The following is a 7,084-nucleotide window of genomic DNA, read 5'->3' on the forward strand; positions in this document are numbered from 1 at the left end:
GCCTCCCCTAAAAGTTTTGGAGATTTCACACAAAAGAGAGCTTTCCAGTTTTCTTGAAAAATCCAAAGAACTTGCAATACTGGGTCAGCATGTCCTTTCTTGTCACAGTTGACTGCAGCTGCAAAGGAGCTCTCCAACCTCTCTCCTTGTGTAAGTCATCTGTCAGCTCCAGTAGGAATTTTAGTTGGTAACCTCTGTTCTAACTATAGGCCTTGAAAGGGTAACTCTCTAAACACACATTAATTTTATTACAGATAACCAAGAGCAGGTTTGACTGGAAAGGAATAGGACCATCAGGGCATAAGGAAGGAGGCCCCTCTGCCACTGATGCTGAAAGGAGCAAAGACAGAAAGAAAAGATGCCTTAGGACATCTTGATTTATTGCACAATTCTCTCCAGAAAGAGACTGGCAGTGGCAAAAGGAGAAGCATGATAATAGAAAAAGACTGTGTCAGTCTCCCTTATTTGTTTATCACCATAAGTCACATTTATGGAACATTTTTTTGCACATAGGATATTGCAGATGCAAACAAGAGTTAAAGTAGCTCCCAACTGCTGAACCAAAAGAATTCAACCGAATCCAGAGTATTTTATGTCATTGAAAAAGAAATTAGCCATTGAAGACCAATAATACAGCTTCTCTATTATGCTGGTAAGTATAAGAACAGAGCAGAACAGAAATCAAATGCACCTCCACACAATCAATGGGGCCCATTGGCTCCAAGGGCTGGACAAGACTCTATGCTAATTGAAGAAATATTTTACTCCTCAGAATAGGTTTTGTTTTGTTTTGTTTTCCAGGCTAAAAAGAAAATGTCTGTGTTTGGGAGGTATGTCTGTACTTTGTATAATTAACAAATAGAAGTGGTTTGTCTGTACCTCATACAGGGAATTGCAAAAGAGAAGTCACTTCTTCCCCTTACTTCCCTTCCTTAAATACTTGGGCTAAAATTGCTTAACCCTTTCATAAATGAAATTTGACTTGACCTGTTTGGCTTGATGTGATGGTCTTAGGATACTTGAATGATGCATGGGGCAAAAAAGGGAGGTAACCACCCATCCTCATGGCAACTCAGCACCTCATATGCACTGAACCTTAGAAACATCATCAGTGGATGCCTGGGTGGCTCAGTGGTTGAGCGTCTGCCTTTAGCTCAGAGCATGATCCCGGAGTCCCAGGATCAAGTCCCACATCAGGCTCCCCGCATAGAACCTGCCTCTCCTTCTGCCTATGTCTCTGCCTCTCTCTCTCTCTCTCTCTCTCTGTGTCTCTCATGAATAAATAAATAAAATATTTTTTAAAAAAGAAACATCATCAGTGCACACAAAAGGAGGAGAGTAGCTAACAGACAGAATGAAAAATGTAGAATGCTAGGGGAAGCTCTAGAAATATGGAATCTTCTGCTTATCCCTGTAGCTGAGAGGACACTGCCTTCTGAAAAGGAAAGGGAGGGAGACTGAGTTGCATTTGTATTGTTTCAGAGCCAAATAAGTCATACCCACCATCATTTGTCAAAGAGCTCAATGTGAATCAAATGACTCCATCAGATGTCAGTCATGAACACAGATGAGGGAGCATTTTATGCCAGACCAATTGACTGCCCAGAACAATGTTGGGTTTTGCAGGCAGCATTTGACATCCAGGTGTCCAAAATGTGTGATCCTCAATTTTCCAGGCCAGAAGCCCATTGCTTTTAGCTTTTTCTCAGAGCAGTGCAGGTCGACCATGCTACGAAACAGTTGGAATTGAGAGCACTGAGTCTCCACCTCCAATGTCTACTCTGCTCCTCTTTCTCTGATCCTCCATGATGCCTTCCCACGTTCTCAGCATGCATGCCTGGTCTCCAGCTTCAGCCCATCAGTCAACCTGATCTCTCCTATATCAACCTACCAGTGTTCTGTCCTGGGTTGAGTTTCTAAAAATATCCACCACCAGCCAGCCTGACTTGCCTGGATCTCCTCTCTTAACTTATTGAATAGGCATTTCTGTTTCTATGGATGTATCCTCAAAAAATTAAACTTGGAACAATTTAGAAGGTTACAATTATGGAATCATTTACACTTTTTAAATGTGAACTATAAGCCAATTTCCTAAGCTACCTCAGTTATCAGCTCCAGTGAACTGAAGTCAAACAGACCTTTACAGGTGAGTTTGTGGGAAACGTTAAGGATATAAAACACATTTAGGAGATATTAGAAAGGCATCATAGAGAGAATTAAGTTTAATGCCCTCCATTTTCTGTGTAATAACCTGTAGCTGCTACCCCTCAAAACTTATCAGTTTCAGCAGGACAAGACATTTCTTGAGGTCATAACCACACTTAAACGTTTACATTGCACTCTACAATTTAATAAGTTCATCCAACATGGTCCTTGTGGAGTCAGCCTAGTGATCTATGTGTAGAAGTGCTGGATAAAGCTGATTTCCAGACTAAGCAACCCCACAGGAGATAGGAGACATAGGTGCTCCCATAGTTCCTCCCATGACTAGCTCTGTGACCATATATGGGTCTCAACTTTTTCCCTGAAAGTTGAAAATGTAAGTTGAAAATGCATTTAATATACCTAACCTACCAACCGTGAGAGCTTAGCCTAGCCTAACTTAAACATGCTCAGAACACTTACAATAACCTACAGTTGGACAAAATCATCCAACACAAAAGCCCACTTTTTGTTTTTTAAAGATTTTATTTATTTATTCATGATAGACACACACAGATTGAGAGAGAGAGAGAGAGAGAGGCAGAGACACAGGCAGAGGGAGAAACAGGCTCCACACCAGGACCCTGATGCAGGACTCAATCCCGGGACTCCAGGATTGCGCCCCGGGCCAAAGGCAGGCGCCAAACTGCTGAGCCACCCAGGGATCCCCAAAAGCCCACTTTATAATAAAGTGTTGACTATCTCATGTTTAAAAAATAAGAAAGAGTCACAACTTCTTAGAAATGCCTTTCATAATCTATAAAGTCCAAAACTCTAAGTCTTTTCAGATCTGACATTCCATGATCCCATTAATCTGTGATCACACAAGTTATATAGTCACCAAGCTGAAATGACTATGGTGGCCAAGCCAAATAAGTGAAGTAGCTGAATATGGTGGTGAGAACAAGGGGGGATCTTGGTAAGGGAAGACTTTACTACCAACTCCCATAATCGTCATCACATTCTCCATGCTGAGATATGGACAACTGATGTTTTTCCATCTTGTATCAAGTACTAAGTAAGCATAGACTCAAGACAGGGTCCCTGTCCCCAGCCCTTCCAGTCACAGTGCCATGCTCAAACCCCTCAATGATAGAATCCCTGGTGCTGTAGCTAGCCAGGAACCAATCTTGGGAATGGTTAGACTTTGGCACCGGAGAGCACATATCCCATCTGTAATGGACCCTTGTTGTAAGGGACCCCTGGAACCCTCAGATCACTTTTACTAGCCCTGTGTCCCCAGCACCCAGCTACTACATCCTTTGCTGCTTAGTGTTTCACCCCTGTGACCTTTGGAGGTTTGTTCTTGGGTCCTAGAGTTAATTTCTGAGCAAGACAGAAAAAGTACCTAGAGATTATGGCCTCCTTTCTTCCTGGTCATCCATGGCCAATGAAGTCGGGGTGTAAAAACCTACCTCCTTTACCTCTAGGCAAGATAAACTCTGAAGTATCAATTATCCTGTAGTGCTCCCCAGGCAGTCAGTCTGTCTGGGATATTACCTGAAATATCCTTGTTTGACTTCTTCCCCTACATTAATTTGCTTCTCGACCTTTATCAGTTTCTGTCAGAAGCACTTTTTTAAGTAATCACTCGGACCCAAATCCTTGGCTCAGACACTGTTTCTGGCAGAATCGCCCTTCTAATACTATCTGAATGCATTCATATGCAACTTTTAAGAAAGGTTATTGTTCTGTCAAACGAAGTATATCAGAGAACCGAAGTTAGCCAGTAAACTACCAGTCTGCAATCTTTGGCTTATCTAAGAAGTTTTATTTTGTCTGGTGAAGAAAGCAGGGACTCAATGAGGGTGCTGAAGAATCTGACAAAGATGTTGAGAGACTCCAGAGACTTGTATTCATAATGCCAGTGGCTACTATAAGCTCTTAGGTTTCCTCATGCATTTGGTTCTTTCTGCTCTGTATATCAATACGTGCTATAAAGATTAGAGAGCAGGAACGAAGTGGCTAATTCTTGGGTTGGTTTATGATGCAGAGTAGAAATTACTTACTCTTTCCATATTTTAAAGACTCCATGGTGTTCTCTGTACTAATAATGCCTACCATTTATTTAGTATAATGTAGTCTCCAAAGTACTACCCATGATCCCTGCCATTCCTACAATATCTCTGTAAGGGAGTATGATTATCCCTATTTCACAGGTGAGAAAACTGAAGGTCTTAAATTTGCAAGTCAGACAAACATAATTCTAAAATATGAAGTTTTTTTTTTCCAGCATACAGAGAGTTGGTGAAAGACTCATTTTTCTTAGAAAATTGGTGATGCCAAATCAGACAGCAGTAGGAGGAGAACATATGAAAATCGAGACAGAGAGAATTAGAAGAAAACATGCAAAGAGAAAATAGGATGTTTATAGGATAAACCAAAGAATTTGATATTATGAAGTGTTGGGAAAATAAGCAAAATGGAGAGAAGACATAGAATGGTGTGAGTCACAAGAAAGGTGGAAATGTAGAGAGAGGACAGTTTGCTGGGGGTGCAGGGGTGGGGGGTGCAAGGACAAAGATCTCCTCATGCTGAGAAACGGGAAAACAGCGGGAATGGTCAGAACTGAAGCTGGCCGGGTCAGTTTTGAGGGTGACAAAGGCCATAAACATCAGAAACCAAAAACAATACAGGCAAGATATCAAGACATTCCCAGCACAGGTATGAAAGAAATCCAGAGAGCTGTCCTGCTAGCTCTGGGAAGGGCAGACAGCTAATGTACGAGGCCAAGATTGGGCTAAGCCAGGCACAGAGAGGTCTGTGATAGGCAACAGGCAGAAACGCAAGTAGCAGAGTCCACCAGCCAATAAGCAAGCGAAGAATGCTAGATAGCTCCAACCTCTGGTTTTTGGGATTCCACCTCATACATTAGTTCCAAAGGCTTAGCCATACTGGGCAGGGACTATGACTTGGAGAGCACAGGAGGTGATGGACACTGGGGTCCAAGGCAAAGCATATCAAGTCTGAGGCTACAAGCCTGACAGGTTACAGATGTGGCCCTATAATTTTTCCTATTTGCTGCTCAGTTTGTTCCCAAACCCAGAGGTCAGCTGTGAGACTATGGAGCATAGTGGTTCAAAGTATAGACTCCCAGAGCCAGTCAGCCTGGGTTCAAATTCTGGTTCTGCTGCTTGCTAGCTACGTGACCTAGCATATCGGTTTCCCTGCCCGTGAATTGGATCTAGTAATAGTATGTACTTTGTAGGGTTATTAGGAGAATTGAGCTAATATATGTAAAGTGGTTGGAAGAGTGTTTCATACATGGTAAATATTATGTAAATGTCAACTGTCATTTAGGATGGAGGCTGCAACTGGTATGTGGGGAGAGGCTACGTGGGCAGGACACCAGGCAGGTCATTACAAATGGGGAGCTAGGAAAAATGTTTGAGAACAGGATCAGTATAGTATCTTACTCAAGGCTGTTGGATGGCTTCAGAAAGGGATTACGGACATTTTAATGAAAAACCAGTCAGTCTTGATAGTTTCCTTTTTCTCTGTGGCCTTGAATCCTCACTAGGTTAAGAACACACTCCCAGTCTTTGCAAGTCTTTAAAAGGTCAGGAACTTGGCAATAAGCCTGCACTTTGTCTGCCCTTGCTCTTTATTTATTCTGTGCAAAAACAAAGAACTTCAATTTTATTAATACCATGAGTCCAACAAACCAGGACATTTTCTGTAATTTGTCCTGGGTCCTACAACCTCTACCCGGAATTAGATGCGCCTCTCAGTTGGGGGGAAAAAATGGAAACGTGATTTCAAATGTGTTTGTCTTTTTCAATGGAAATGATGGCGACGGCTTTTGTTATGCCAAAGCAGATTCAGCGAAATGAATAGAATTAGCTAAATTATTATTACATATGTACATAAATTAATTGCAAAAGCTTTTGGTCGTGAGCTTTCATTTGGGAGGACTGAAAAGAAGGCTTCCCATGGCTTTAGTTTTATGAGAAGACTGGTTAGAAGGAAAATAACAAGGAAAGGGATGCTCAAACATCTAGGCATACCAGATGTTTGTAGGTTCGCACATAGGACTGGGATTTGACATTAACCCAACACTGCTTTTTGAAGCCCATAGCATGTGATAAACTATACTATTCACATTTATGCCACACATAATATTTTCTACCATAGACATATTTCAAATGCTAACATCACAGCTATTTGAAGGATTAGTAAATGGTTCGGTTTTTCGTCATTTGTGTAATACTGCAAAAGCAAGCTATGCATAAAGTTGAATTAAAATATTAATTTGGGGGATGCCTGGGTGGGTCAGTGGTTGAGCATCTGCCTTTGGATCAGGTTGTGATCCAGAGTCCTGGGATCGAGTCCCACATTGGGCTCCTTGCAGGAAGCCTGCTTCTCCTCTATGTCTCTGCCTCTCTCTGTGTGTGTCTCTCATGAATAAATAAACAAAATCTTTACAAAAATATTAATTTTTTAAGAGTTCTAGGAGTTACAAGTTTTATTTCTATAGATATTTAGCACATCCTTAAAATGAGCTATAACTGCTGTGATGGTTTTTTTTTTTTTTTTTACAGGTTTTTTATTTATTTATTTACGATAGTCACAGAGAGAGAGAGAGAGGCAGAGACACAGGCAGAGGGAGAAGCAGGCTCCATGCACCGGGAGCCCGATGCGGGACCCGATCCCAGGCCTCCAGGATCGCGCCCTGGGCCAAAGGCAGGCACCAAACCGCTGCGCCACCCAGGGATCCCTGCTGTGATGGTTTTAATAGAATTCCCCTAAAACCTTTAATTTTTTTCCAGAAGTCTAGGTTCTGGCCAACGCTGGAGTGGGGGAGAGCTAAATAAAAGGTAGCAAATTCATTCAGAGAAATCATTTCCCCAGGCTGAAAGATAATAGCGGTGATAACCCAGCA

Source organism: Nyctereutes procyonoides, unplaced genomic scaffold (assembly GCF_905146905.1).
Source record: "Nyctereutes procyonoides isolate TBG_1078 unplaced genomic scaffold, NYPRO_anot_genome, whole genome shotgun sequence".
In the NCBI taxonomy this organism is placed as follows: Eukaryota; Metazoa; Chordata; class Mammalia; order Carnivora; family Canidae; genus Nyctereutes; species Nyctereutes procyonoides.